Source organism: Arctopsyche grandis, chromosome 4, assembly GCF_051622035.1.
Source record: "Arctopsyche grandis isolate Sample6627 chromosome 4, ASM5162203v2, whole genome shotgun sequence".
Lineage (NCBI taxonomy): Eukaryota > Metazoa > Arthropoda > Insecta > Trichoptera > Hydropsychidae > Arctopsyche > Arctopsyche grandis.
Window position 1 is genome coordinate 31,230,932 of NC_135358.1, and position 16,133 is coordinate 31,247,064.

The 16,133-nt window shown below is 31.5% G+C and overlaps 1 protein-coding gene across 5 annotated transcripts in view; it reads left to right on the forward strand.

The window, feature by feature from the left end:
* Nucleotides 1–16,133, forward strand: part of heph (polypyrimidine tract-binding protein 1 heph) — a 386,050-nt gene that overhangs the window by 202,354 nt on the left and 167,563 nt on the right. For 2 of the 5 annotated variants that reach the window (XM_077429082.1, XM_077429078.1), the window contains exon 1: nt 9,411–9,592. The exons of 2 other annotated variants lie outside the window; for them this stretch is intronic. The gene's annotated coding sequence lies outside the window, so the exon portion shown is untranslated. Of the gene's footprint in view, nt 1–9,410; nt 9,593–16,133 lie in introns of those variants that run through there. One more of the 5 variants, XM_077429080.1, reaches the window with a different exon arrangement.

Consider the following 16,133-nt stretch of genomic DNA (forward strand, 5'->3'; position numbering starts at 1 on the left):
CAAAATTTTAATTTTAAATAACACGCGTCTTTACGGTCGCAATCAATCGTCTCAATCATTTAAGAAAATAATTAGATTAATTTAAAAAAAAATATTCATATTTTTCAAGCACAAATAATCCGCAAACCGGATAAACCGCGTCTGGATAATCGAGAGTTTACTGTATATTGAATACACCGATGGTTTTGATAGTATTGAAAAATATTGTTTATTTACATACAATTTTATTTCGGCAAAACAAAGAACAATGAGGGTATTCGTATGAATGATTTTAAATATGATATATTGTTCTTTATTGTATTTGATTGGGTACATTTTTATAAGTCTCCCTTTACATCGTTTTTATGTCTGAATGCTTCCATTTGGGTTGTTTTCAATTTGAAAATAATTGTATTTAAATTCAAAACGTGGCTTAATGAAGCACTTCCTACAAAAATTTGCATTTATACCAATGTTTAATGCTCATAGTACATCTAATACATAATATTAATTAAAGACTCTCTAATGTCGTCGATATAAAGCAGATTGTGTTTAGGTAATCTGTGTTTATACCTGAAGGGTATAGACATTTTGTTGTAATCACTGAGACTCTTCACAAGTGTGTTTATTAGTGATTCTGTCATAGAATCTACTGGTTAGTTTGTTACTAATGTCTGTGACAAACGGAATATTATTTATGGCATGAAGTTTTTTCAAGTTAGTATATATGGGTGTATTATAAATTGTTTTTAGGGATTATTTATTATTTTGTATTATTTGGAGCTTGAAAAGGTTAGTTAGTATTCGAGGCGTTCTGAGTAATCTAATATAAGAAAAATACTTAAGAACAGTTCTGTGATATTATTTTCAATTTTTTTCATCGAATTATCTAAAAGTTTCAAGGCAGAGAAAAAAATTGTAAAGCCACTTTGTATTTTGGGAATTGAAATTTTCCATAATTTTATATATGTATACACATGTGTGTACTTACTTTGCCTTAAATTAAAAAATATTATAAATTCTCACAAATGCAGTGACGTTTACGTTTAATTAAATTTAATAATTAGCGAGTGTGTAACAGTATATTCGCATTAGATGTAACCCTTAGCGTAACATAATCCTCGCGTTGATACCAAGATTTTCACCGTCTACAATTAACTACAATTTACATACTTAAAACTTTGACTGTGCTTAGACACACTCACACACATACACGCATTCATCTCATATAAGAGATCTCGTCAACGCGAAAGCTCCAAGATTTACCGCGTCAAACCATCCGTGTAAATAATGCATGAGAAAATTGTTCTTTATCTCGCACACTCGAGTAATCTTTGGCATTACCCGGTAAAACGTCGCGATAATTTTCCGAGTTTTTCCAGCGACACGTACTTACGGCCGAGCTTTCGGGATAATACGGAACCTGATGAAGGGAGTCGACGACACGTCGTTTCCTGGCGATATGGTAGACCGGAAACGGTCATGACGTCATCGCACGCCTGGACCGTCGGCTCTAAAAAAAAATGGTTTTGGAATACGTTATTAAGCCAGCAGCTCGTTTCATTCGCAAAGTACGTGGCGAAAATGCGCATATCGCTGATGCGTTATTCATCTGAATTTTTAACGCTTTGATGAAAATTGATTTCGTCAAATCCCACTTAAACTACATATACTATTTCTATGTCAACTTTATATAACACTAGATTCCCATCGGTCAGCTAAAATTTTCTGATTGCCAATTTAACTCGTTGCAAATATACATACATTATATGAGCTGAGATCTATAAGTAGAGTTTATCGACTGTCATCTTTACTGATATTCTAATTCTAACTCTTCCTGTTGCTATTCAGACTCTTTATACATTACTTAATAAAAATATTTTGATTTGAATGTTGGTGTATGATCTGACCAGGTAAAATTCAATATCCGGAGCTCGGAATATTCATTTGGTTTTTTTTTCAGTACATATGCACTTACACTACTAAATATTTTCCAATCTGCGATAGCAATGCAACAATATTTGTAGGCACTTCCGATTCTGTGCAACCTGAAATTGCGAACCGAATCTGACTACTTTAATAAAGCAAATTTTAAATAGAAATATTTTATTTATTTAAAATTAGAAAATTGCTAATAAACTGTATATAACAAAAGTAACAACTATAATCGTAACTACAAAATAACATAATATAATTAACAAAAAAAAACTATAATTAGGAACTGCCAAACATTGCATTTATTAACCCATATAATTACATCATCTTCCACAAAGGTATGCTATGTAAATGTTGAAAATTTTCTAATTACATACATATTTTGTTAAAATTAATTTATATTCGACTTTGCTTACTTATTTTTACATAATATCAGTTATTTCAATAAGATTAAATTAAATCTTTTTACCGATTATTTACAATTTCACGATACGAAATTCCATGATCTTACATTTCAATTTTTATCTATGAATTAATTGCATTTTCCTTATTACATATATGAAACAATTTTACTACTACGATTTATAATACGCAGAGATCCTTTTATATATAAAACTTTAAAGCTTGGCCTTATATATTTACATAGATAAAAAAAAATTGAATATATATTTTAATTCTAAAATGTAAAAGTTATAAATCCAAATTTTCAAAATAAATTGCTACTCTAAATAAAAATAGCCAAACTTTGGACCTGTATATATCAAATTTCCGTGTATTTTTTATATCGTAAAATTATAATATGGCGTGCATGTAAATTGGGTACGATAATGAAATCGTTTTTGATTTTTTCTAAACGTTATACAATTCCTTTTTAATTTCCCGTGTAAGAGTTATCGTAACCGTTAATTTCCACGATACATATCGTTTTCCCGTATTAAACAATCGAAGCTAAAATCTCGTACAACTTTACACGCCCAGATTAATTTCAACACGCCTAATCTTGAACAGTAAGATTCGTGCTAATCTAATTAACAAGTGATAGTTTTCTCGCTAGACTCTATTTTCATTTGAAACGTATCGAAATATATGTTTATTCGCTACACAAAGGCAGATAGACGATTCGAAATCGAACTGTCCCATACTAATGGTAGCTTTCATATCGATAAAGATCTAGAAGTTAGGTCCGTTTATTGCGTCAATAGATATCGACGGCTGAAACAGTGGCTGAAACCACCTCGACGGGTAGTCTTTACCACCCCTTCGACCCCTTCCAAAACACCTTTGCGTTATGTTTATGTCGTATAAACGAGTATAGGCGTTTTATTGAGGTCGGTGTGCTCGCAGTGACAGACAGGCCCGTACGTACGTGACAGCCGCACTAAAACCGACTCTAATCTAATAATCGATTCCAATTTATCTAAATAATGTAGTGAGTTTACTCAATGTGTTCTCCAGTATCTCCTGTATATCCATTTTACGCGCGTGTCATTATCATGATTACAGTTATATTCTTATGGCTTTCATTTCGTGTGTTTGTATACAACATTACATAAAAGTATTTTTATTTTGTCATTTTTTTAATCAATAGTTCTAAATCCAATATATACCTATCCATGAAAATATATTTTTCATTTGTAATTATATTTCAAATGAAAATTTCAATGATTTTCAGTGATGTGTCAATGAAATCATAACCAGTTACATTTTCAGGGTTGATTTTATTCATTTAAGATTGGATTGTTAGGGTTGGTATTATTTAAGGGTTTGGTTAAGTAAGAGATGGCCCTATTCATTTAAAATTGGCTTGTTAGGGTTAAATTTATAGAGTTAAACGTTGTAAATTCATTGATTGATACATTTTCACTGCTTGAATTGGTGATAATATATGTATTTGTACTAGTTAAAATATATTTTAACTTGAAATATGCTTTCACTGTAACATATAAATATTAAATAATTAGAATGAGAACGCATTCGTTAAGTTTTATGAACTGTAAATATATACAATACATATACATATACTTGCTTATATGAACTTTTAATTTCGTACCTGGATAAAGTACTGTTTGTTACAAGTTTATGTTACATCAGAATTGAATCCAAAATTTCAAATTTATAGTTCAAATATTCACGTATGTATGTTATATTTTTTATTTTTAAATGCTTTTTATTATTACTAAATTATGTTCACAATACATCTCATATCTATTTTAATACCTACTGATCTACTGATCATTTTCAATTTTACAATTTTAATTTAATTGTGTTAGTAATCATAGTATTATATTATTCTAATGTTAATGTACATTAGAATAATATAAGAATTTTAAGGATTATATGTACATAGAATGAGAATGATAAAAATAAAATTATGCATCAACCTTAAATACGTATCCTTCAAGAAAATTCAACAAAAAATTGGAATTTACGTTTCTTAAATAGTATACATACATATTATATATTATACAAAGGTACATTCCAAAAGTAATACTGTGAGACCTTCATTAAAACACTTTTATTTAACAGAAAATCAATATAAATCTGGAAACGTGAATTTCTCTTACATGCGTGTAGTAACTTTATTTTAAACACATCATAATATACGCCTAAAATTTACATTATAAATACTGAAATATTGTTTTTCAATCAAGCATGTTTACATAACTTTATTTTCATAAAATCGATGATACGTTTTATTGAATACAATTTTGGGCCATAAACCTCTAATATCAACTTGACATAAAAAATAATAAATATACCTACAATATAATTTTATACGTTCATTGTATGCTTTTTTATTGCAATTCAATAGTTGTAATGGTTAGATATTTGAAAGCAGATAAAACGAAAATTACCTACATATATGTATATTCGAATCGACCTATTATTATGACTAATAACACAATAAAAATTTACCGTTGGACAAATTCATTACCAGCATATACGTTTTAACTGTCGATATCAACCGGAACAAACGAAAACGAATTCAATTCCATCGTCGTTGTAAACTGCAATACTAGGGTTGAACGTAATAACAGTTATCAATTACCCTTTCCCCTCGAGCATAGATAATATCGTGCAAAAGGCAGATCGATACCGTTTTTACGTGCTGAAGGATAATCTCCAAGGCGACCGGTCTCCGCACCGGACCATTAAATTGATCCAGGCTCCTGTATACATAATACAAACCAATTTATCCTATTTTATATTCACATATGTACCTACGTATTTATGTATGCGTATAATAATATGCTGGCGTCACATACATACATATTAAATTCCGGGCGATGAAAATCTTAACCGAGCACGTGTCTCGTTGGTGCCTAAAGTGCCACTGCATATTACGTATTAATATATTATTATGCCGGAAGTTGGGCTCTGTATGTGTGTAAAAACGCGTATATTGTTGTGATGTCTCACTATATAGTTCATAACTTGTTTATCGCCCGTAAAATTTTACGATGTCTAAGTATGGAAGGTGAGGGAAAACACCTATTTTGATTTGACGCAATCCCTCTTATATTACGCTATTCGCTTTGATGTGAATATACATACGTATGTATTTTTTTATTTCGATTTACATATGTGTAAAATCCACCTTTGGAAAGTTTTAATGCCACTGATATTAAATTAATATATTTTAGATATGATTCTTATCTTATACGATTTTTTTATTGATAGCTTTGATGTTGTGTCAATCAAAAAGTTGTTTTTGATTTTTAAATGCTTTTTATTATTACTAAATTATGTTCACAATATATCTTATATATATTTTAATAGTTACTGATCTACTGATCATTTTCTATTTTACAATTTTTATTTAATTTTGTTAGTAATCATATTATTATATTATATAATGTTGATGTACAGCATAATTGGAAAATTAGCTCAAAAACCTATTTACAATTCTTATAAATGCTCATAATATGGACATCTAATACATACTATTAATTAAAGACTCAATAAAGTCGACGATCTAAAGCAGCTTGTGTTTTGGTAATCTATGTTTATTCCTGAAGGGTATAGACATTTTGTTGTAACCACCGAGACTCTTCACAAGTGTGTTAGTATAGTTATTTGTGATTCTGTCATAGAATGTACTTGTTAGTTTTTTAGTAATGTTCGTAACAAACGGAATATTATAAATGGCATGCAGTTTTTAAAAGTTAGTATATATGGGTGTATTATACATTATTTTTAGGGATTTATTTTGTATTATTTGGAGCTTGGAAAGTTAGTATTCGAGGTGTTATATCAAAAAGTTGTCAATTTTATTTATCTACGTAGTTTTTAATGTTGTATTTCTTGTAAGTTTTTATAGAAACGCTTGAAAATTCGCATATGTCATATTTCAGTCATGAATTTAAATGCGAATTTGATCGTTTCAGAGTTTGAAAATTGATTTTTCCAATTGTGTCGAAACGTGCGGGAAATATAAATTTTAATGACTATGTATACGTGCTGTGGATGTGTTTTAATTTATTTATTTTTTGTTTTAGGTAAATATCGTTGAATTGATTTACAAGTTTGATAGCGTCTATAACCGGGTAAGATTTTGATCTGCTATTTTCGTAGAAATTCTTCAAAAACGTATTTTTTATTCCATTATACCATTTCCAAAACATAATTAAGTGCACACAATTTAAAACGTTTATACTTACATTAAATTGCATTCACAGTCATCCGATGATTCGGTTAAAATGCATTGAAGTTATGTCGGTGAAGACAGATATGCACATGAAAGAATGTATTCAATTCTATTCCACTTTAGGTTCAAATAAAGACGTTTATTTTTGAAATATTTGTTATTTTGGACAAAGAGTTGTAAATGATATATCTTGTACATATTTGATTTTCCGAGATCGGATTAGATCGGATCAGGATCCGGATTAGCCAAGACAATCCAAATCATTCAAACAACAAAGAAAAAGCCCTGAAAAGCAATTAATTATACTGTAAATATATGTATGTATGATATAAAAATTTCGATTGCAATTTACTAAACATACTACACATTACATATTGAGTTTTTTAACATAAATTATTATGGCAACACAATCATTGTTTATTGTTTAATCTCAACAACCAGCGGATTAATTACGTGGTGAGCGATGTGTTATTAGGTTTTCGAATTACATATATTAGGTATATTATTAGCTATTATAGATATTATAGATCCATTACATGATAGTTTAAAACCTTTAACCGAGCAATACTCAAGTTATTTCATAGGCTTAGGCTGTGACTTAAAATTAAGATTATTAAATAAGTATGCTGTATATATATTTAGTTCTGGCATAAAAATAATTATAAATAACCATTAATGATTAACCACCTAACGCTTATGAAAAACATTTATCTGAGAGGTAATTTCCGCAGACTAATAAAAAGGCATTCCTTCTTTTCGAATAGTGGTTAAAATTTGGTATAGTCTACCTAATGGACTAGTAATTTCTTGTAACCTTTTTTAAAATAAACTTTATCACTGCCTAAAATTTCTGTTTGACTTAATTCACAAATTGTTATCACTTATTTTAATGCGATATGCTTAGAATCTGGGAAAAGCAAAATAAACGTATTACAGGCTACCAGTATTTTTTTAAATATTGTTAGATGCAAAACATTATATTTAATGTTTCGCGAAATATTTCTCGAAATGAAGAAAAGAGGACCATGGCACTTTCAAATATAACGGCTCATGTGTTCATGTACATATTAGGGTACATCGAAAACAACAAATTTTAGAATTTGGAAACACATCTAGTTAGAAAAGTTGTTCTGTGCCATGGAGAATCCATAAAAAATAAAAAAAATAGTAGGAAAATTCTAAAAAAATATATTTGCACTACCGCCAGCCCATAAGTTAAGTTCGTGAAAATCGTAAATTATACCGATTTTCGAACGTTTTTTTAATTTAAGCTCACTTTTAGTAGTTGATTTTTTTCAATTTACCTCGTCATATTGATGGATTAATTTTACAGTAAAAACCCTCTTGTGGGATGTTTCGTCACATTACTAAGGTACGAGAAGAAATGGCCAGTACCGGCCAGTCTCCAGACCGTTATCGATATTCCTTAAACATCGTTTCTTACGTTTAAGAGACGATGTACTCTGTGTAATGTATGTAAACTGATATATGTAAAAACCAAAAATAAATAAAAACAGATTTCACCCTGAGTGGGCCTCGGACCCGTAAGTCTCCTTTTAATAACTAATCACGGCTTTAAATGAATAATATATGCTCTTTTCATACATTTGTATAATTAAATTTCATTTTTAAGTTTCAAGAAGTTGTTTGCCCATAACCAGCAGACTAGACTAGTGGTTAGCATATAATCCTTTGAACAGAGTGGTCACGGGTTCAAATGCCACTGGTTTCTGCTGTCCAGACCTAGGATTTGTGTCTCCAGGTCGATCGTTTCCTATTAGAGTGTGCAAATTCATCTTATTTCCATTGAAACGGTTCCAACAAATTGGCGACTAACGGTGTTCAAAAAATCACAGACACGCAGACACACACACATTTAATTAATTGGATTAATAACAAAAATTCTATTGATAACTGGCTTACCTCGATAAAATATAAGATTTTTTGTTATAAATCCACAAGAATAGTCGAAATATGATTTTTCTAAGTGGAATTTTATTTAATTCTCATATAAAGACAATTTAATATATTAATTCAATTCAGATTCGTGTTAATACGATTAAACACTAGTACGAGCTTTTAGCTCGCAATTTTACCGATTTAAAATTCACCACACTTCCAATTAACCCTTTCAAACGAAAAAAAAAAATAGTGTGGCCAGAACACTATTCCAATAAACATGTTTCAATAGAAAAATAGTATTAATAAAAGTAGGAAAAAATCTCAAGTGAAAATACATACTTTTGATTTGAACTGGACGACTACTTAGAGAGATTTGAAAGCTGAAAAGTACTACAAATGAAAGATAAAATACCCGACTATACATAAATTCCAATATTCATTTTGAACAGGAAATTGACAGATTTTGAGACATCGACCGAACAGCACCAATATATAGAAAAATCGCGCGATTTAAAAAAAAACATACAATCTCCGAATCTCGAGACAATCAACATTTTTTATTACCAGATTCATGTTTACTGGGCATTGATCTATAAGAAAAGTCATATCTCGTCTCTGAACCATTTTTCGTGTCGAACAGTGTACTGCCATCAGGGCTATCACTAGCATACACAGGAATGTTTCACACAGCGAAGAGTATGCATTATATGTAGTTCTACGTCAAAATATTAGAAACCGTTGCAGATGCCATTATCCGGCGGTGATTCGAATTAGATTACAGTATACATACATATATGTAGAGAGGGTTGTATCGACGTCAGCGGCAAATGGTAAGTGCAAGTGCGCGTCCGCAAGTACAAGAGCCTTCGTGGAATGCAGTCAGGCACGTTTCGTCCCCCTCCTTGTCGAGAGGGGCCCGTGGTGGTACCGGTGCGGCCCTGGCCGCGAGTGCCCCACTGGCGGCCATCGTGGACACACTTGGCCATCACGCACGCTCAATAACGACCATACACCACCATCGGCCTTACACCATCGTACACCATCCCCAGAGACGCCAGCCTCCTCTGTCGAGCCAAAACCGGCCTTATTCACTCCCTGCTCAAGGGCGAGCTTCGGACTCACCCATGTGTAAGTAGTACTCGGAAACTCGTTTCGGTCCACTTGGAATTGGACCGTAGCGTCGCGTCGGTTAATAAGTCGATTTTTTGCCGGCTACGTGTGTACGTATATTGTATGTACATACATATGTGTGATTGTTTATTAGGTGTGAATTTATCGTCGGATCGTTCATTGTACGTCGTGCAAATTGTATGTCAACAAATCAATGTGATTGTTGCCGTTTTGTTCGCTGATGGCTCTCGAATGATTGAGTTTAATGTGCATTTAACGCGTTCGTTGATGAGTGCATTTTCAGTCGCGACGGATGTTTGTGTGTGTGTGTGCTCACTGGCGTGTTTTGTCGAATTTAATCAAAAGTTTGTTTTGTTGACAATTGTGTAATAATCAGTTTTTGATTTACCGCCGTAAATGTTTTATGTATATTGAAATATATATATATATCGAATTTAAAACATGTGATGACTGACATCCGAAACGAGCACACGACTTTATTAATGATTAATTATTTTAATTAGTGATTTTTTTTAAGAATTATGCTATCTATTATAGTTGCAAATTAGTATGTTTTTGATTTTGAAAGAATTTTGTTTTTGCTTTCTTTTATTTAACACTAGTGTTTACTTTTTTTTTCTTTTATCTTATTGACTATTATTGTTTTATCTCTTCATCTATACTAAGCCAATTCCCGTGGGGTTATCGGCTTTGCTGCCTTCCCTATGTATTCTAATAAATAAATAAATTTTATGGCAAGAAAATCGATTATACTATCTATTATAGTTGCAAATTAGTAGGTTATCGTTGGTTTTGGTTGTTTAAAGAAAATTCAAAGTTGCCGCGCACGTCAGTTCATACTTTACGAGGTGATTTTCCCAATGATGTTTGTATGTAGTAATTTCTGAAAACCTTAATATTTTTAAAAACAAGCTAGATGTATTTCATTTATGGATTTCTTTAATTTTTTTGCTTTCTTTTATTTAACACTAGTGTTTACTTTTTTGTCTTTTATCTTATTGAGTATCGTTGTTTTATCTATTATCTATTCTAAACCAATCCCCGTGGGGCTATCGGCTTTGCTGCCTTCCCCATGTATTCTAATAAATAAATAAATTTTATGGCACGAAAATCGTAAATTTTTCCGTAATCTTGGTGATATGTGAGGTTTTAATGATTTTTTCATCTTTCTTTACTTTGAACACTTTCAATACCTGACTTATTAAAATTTTATATTCAAAACAGTTTTTTCTTATAACATACATATGTACATACTTCCAACGGTGTGCTTTTGATTGTTTTTCAATGAAGTCAATGAAAATTTGTTTGATTCGGGGTTTTTTCATTACATAATTTATGTTTATATTTCAATGTACTTTTTCCCAATTGTTTTAATATGTAAATCTTCCGTTGAATATTCCAATGTTAGAATTTTTCTATTCATTCGACGATTCGTCACGGCATTTTCTTCGTTGCGTGGTTGCACTTCTTCTGCTTCTTTTTCGGCGGTAAAAGTGTTTGATTTTCATTTGTTTTCTGAAAATAAAACGAAAAAATTCCATACATTTGCATAGTTCACTCGTATACGTAACGTAATAGTACTCTTAGGGATATTTTCACTTAGTAGCGAGCGAAAAGTGTTCCACCCATTAAGTGACAGCTAAAATATTTCCCAGACGCCGAGCAGCCATACATATTAAACTGGCGGTTCGCGGACGCATAATTGCCTCGTTTTGCATTTAAACACTCCTTCCAGATTTGCATTCAAAATATGAGATTGTTCTCACTTTTCCTTGCAACAGTTCAGAGCGCTGAAACGGCACTGAACTTTGACATACATTATACAACTGAAATAGGACCGACACGTAGAAGGGATGACAAATAAAGACAATATATGTATATATGTGTTCTTGATTTCGCATTCATAAATTAAATCTCACATTCATGGCTGTGGAGTCGTTTAAAAATGTAACACTTTCGTCAAATGTTGGTCCTCTCAATAAGAAAACCTAGCATGGGAAAAAGACAACGATTGAAACACTGCTCACATATGCATACATCGGATATTGGTGATTCAAACAAACCTTATAACATACCTTCGATTTCAAATTTGCCCGATTTTTAGCGACTTCACAGCCCTGCTTACATATTATACAAACAAATAGTATTTATATTAAGGCGTATCAAACCCATCCGAATCAATACCCAATTCGACAAAAATCGTATTATATGTTATCTATAAATATATCGTATTGCAAACGAGGTGTAGGTTTTCTTTTGCGCTTTATTTTCGTAATGATTTCCACGAAATTCCCGTTCACAAAGGGGGAGGCCTTTGTTTGTTTGCGCGAATTACTTTTTAGATTTCATTAATCGAAACATTTGTAATTCAAGACGATTCGATTGATTGGTGTAATTGATTCGTTATTCCGGCTTCCGTTCCGGATAATCGGCTCGCATAGCAGGATTCCTTCGGCGAATTTCAGAGTTTCGTTTAATTAGCGATCCATCCGAGTTGGAAAGCTCTGCGGTGTGCTTTGCAGACAGAAAGAAAGCTCTCGGCCTTGTAGGCTTTAGCTGCTCACCTCGGCGAGACCGAGGTTACGGTTAGTACCTGTATGTAGTAGTACCCAAGACTTTGTTCTTTTTACTGTCTTGGCAGCGAGTTGCGATTGTTCCCGCCCAGGCTTGCGATAAATTCGCCGAAAGCTCGCGCGTCGCATTTAACATTTTCAATTTTGTTTCGTCAGACTGGTTGTTGAGCTGTTTCCATTCTCCAAAAGGCTCCTTCGAATTTCCAAGGTGCCCGCACACACTTTGGATTCCTAAATTTAGCGTATTACCTCGTCATTGTTACCCTGCTGCGTTTCGTCGTGTCTGAAAACTTAAATATGTGAAGATCAGTTAAAAATGATTCAAAGTTCAAAGCGCCAATCGTTGTTTAACGATGAATAATTAATTAGATCAAATTTGTTCTATAATTTTAGTTTTATTTAAAATATGATGAAACGTTGCTCAAAGAAGTAATCTATCAAATGTTCACATATATATGTACATATGAAGTTGCTAGTCGAGTATTTATTATATAATATATTATTGCTTGTACTTCTTTTTCTCATTTCTAGAAATAATTCTACTATGGAATTTGTTAACTTGACATTTCTTCCATTATGTTTTATTAGGTTTTTATCACTATTTGAAGTGTTACATAATCGATTGGTCGTTCTTTTGAGATTTTCAAGCAACAGTTGATCTTACAATAGGAAGTGGCATTATTTTTAAATGTTATTCTAATAAATTTATTATTAAATAGCAAATTGCTAATGAATTATTTAACTATTAACAAATTTAAACTAAAACTTATTACTATGTATAATATAACATAGTTAACAAAATTAACAAAACTATAATTAGTTACCATAAAATAATATAGTAGAATTCCAAACATTTCAAAATTCCTATTTTATTAAAGTTACTATGTATGTATATAATTACATCATCTTCCACAGAGGTATCCATTAATACCCCTCAAGAAAGCACCAATGTTACTTGCATCTCTAATGCTCTCAGGAAGGGAATTATATATTTGAACACGTAAGTGGAAAACACAAAAATGATAAACAACAAAATGATAATCATTGTATCGGTATTTGATCTTTTGAACTAAAATAATACAAAATAATAATTAAAGTATTCGCTATCAGTTGCGAGGAATTGAACTAAACTAGATTAGATCTTCGATTAGAGTATTTTCATAGATCGAACAATAGAAATAGGTTGTTTTTTTATTATTTTAATAAAGGATAAACAAGGACAGATCCATGAGAATCTTTACCAATGAGATTCTTCTTGTTTTTGAATTCAGGAATAATTGAGGAACATTTTCAAATATCTTCATGATCGCGAACCCATCAATCATAGTGAGTAGAACTCTGCAAAAATAGCTCGTAAATCCACAGACTATCTTCCGAGAGAATTTGACAATTGTGTACGTGTCAGTTATGAAAATGAGATAAACGATATAAGGATGCTTGCAAATCATATCATATAAGTTTACAGAGTGGGTGCATGATAAGGCTATGGAATGCCGCAGTTTCATCTCAACTACGATTCTATATGTATAATTATACAGTTTTTGAAATTTCTCGCCATATCCAGCACACGCGGAATCCCACATTATTCGATAAATAATTTTCAAATGACACGCGAGGCGTTAAGTAATCTCACGTTAGAGAGCATTAGAGCAGTTTAGCGAGATGCAGTGCAACGGAGCGCATCAAACGTAACAAAACAATATTCTACGTATGCAACACGTGCAACTGCGTATACCAAACTGCCAGGAACTGTACTGAAACACGTCATTATACACGTCTTAAATGCTAATTTGGACGACGTAGTGTGCATATCTAATCGGCAACATCCACCGTATCCGAAAGTCCTCGAAGAAATGTAATATTTATTATATGTATGCACAGATGCAGTAAAAATGTATCAAAGTGTCGCATGCATTTTATGGCCCAATAGAATTTTTGATAGTAAATCGCAGAATCTCATCTCGTTGCATTATATATGTACACGTCGCAGTATGAGATTGGAAATGCTCTGAAAATTATTTTGCACACTTTGTTTCAGAGGAATATTCCGACGCGCATATGAAAGCATTCCGGGAATATTACGATTGCACCTTTTCTTAAGACTAGTGCTGTTTGAAAGTCGATTTTAGTTACGAGAGAATTTTCGTATAATTAACTTGTTCCATGGTAGAGTTAAAGAAGACTCGCAGGAAGAGTTTCGCATTTCTTTTCAGAAGTTTCCGACGGATGAGCTTTCACTCCGTTGGGATGTTTCAGGCGAGGCGAATGCACTTGTATTGAACATACCTTTAATCCGTATTATATTTCGAATAGCTTCTAAATCTGTATCGAACTTTGATTTTGTATAGCTTCCAGTATTTTCAGTACTGGAAATATTCGTAAGTGCAACGTGCCGTGTCGAAACTTCACGGTTGTGTCTTCTCCATCGTGCGTGCATTTTCATTCGTTTTTTAGACGCTCTTTGAATTAATATATCAATTAGAACGACTTAGAATCATATTAGGGCAACCATTTATATGTATTTTATATTATATTATTATAACGACACGTGTCGTATGTGTCTAAAGAGCTTCAGTATAACTTTTCGTGACATTCCATCTACAAATATGTAGATATTATATACATATGCTTGTTCATATGACAGTTTCGCCCTTTAAAATTCCACAAGAAGAAGCAAAAGCCCGAAAGTATGAATGAATATGCATATTTGAGTAGGAATTCTCTGCTATTTCCATTCACTTCTTAAATAGTTTTATGTACGCATATTTAGGCAAATATTATTAAAATATATGAAGGCTATTTATTATAGTAGCATTTGATATGTTTTGAGAATAATAGAACTAATTGAGAATAATAGAGATAATTTGAAACACTTCTAAAAGTTTTGAAGGGCTATGAAAATACGATGTATAAAATATAAATTGTATTCAGAAGCAATTACTTTTGTCAATTATACGGCATTTGTGTACGTCGTATTGTCATCTAATTGATTCTATATTTGTTCAGTAATTGTCTTTTAAAGATGAGGTACGATAATTCACTCCAGTACACTGTTTTTGAAATTTAAAGTCCTCTAGGAATCATTTTCTGTTGGTAAATTTTGCACGTTGATATTTCAATGGTGATTTCAAATTAAAATATCAAAAAATGAGATGATATTTTGAAAAGCAGACAATGCACTCTTATACAATGTTCAAATAGGAAAAAAATAGTCAAATTATTTATTTATTTAACATACGTGGTGGAGGCGGCAAAGCCGATATACCCAAGGGGTTGGATTTATACATATTTGTAAATTAAATAAGAAAAAAGAAAAATGCATTAAAAATGCAATATTAATATTAAAATAAAAAAAAGTAAACAAAAACAAGAAATAAGATATTGGGAAATAAGAATTACAGAAATACTTTAAGTTTAAGAAATGCATCAAGCTTATTCTTAAAAATATTAAAGTTGTTAGAAATTACAATATCGGAAGACAATTCCAAACTGAAACCATTCGGTTTGAAAATAAGGAATCTCTGATCAATTTTATTTAGTGTTTCAAAGACTTCGATTAAGTCGCCTCTTATTTTTCTCGTCTCCAGTGTAGTGTGATTAAATTATTTTCAATCTTTCGTTATAAGAAAGTGAATTAAGTTCAGAAGTAATCTTTGTAATTCTCCTTTGTACCCTTTAGATACATGTAATATCTTAATATATAATTTCGAAAGAGACTTTGTGTGCATATATGTATGTATGTAAGTATCTACATAATTATCTGATAATTATGGAGTTAAATTTTCAATCTACGATTGCAATGTTACAAATCGATCAATCTCGATTTGATTATTTTTGAAAGCAATTATGGCTTTGGGCTAGTAAATAAACATGACGAAAGATGCATAACAGCGAAACTGACATTCAATATATTTTTATTTTCAAAGTTTCTTTGAAAAATGGTAACCCTACTCATCGTCTTAATT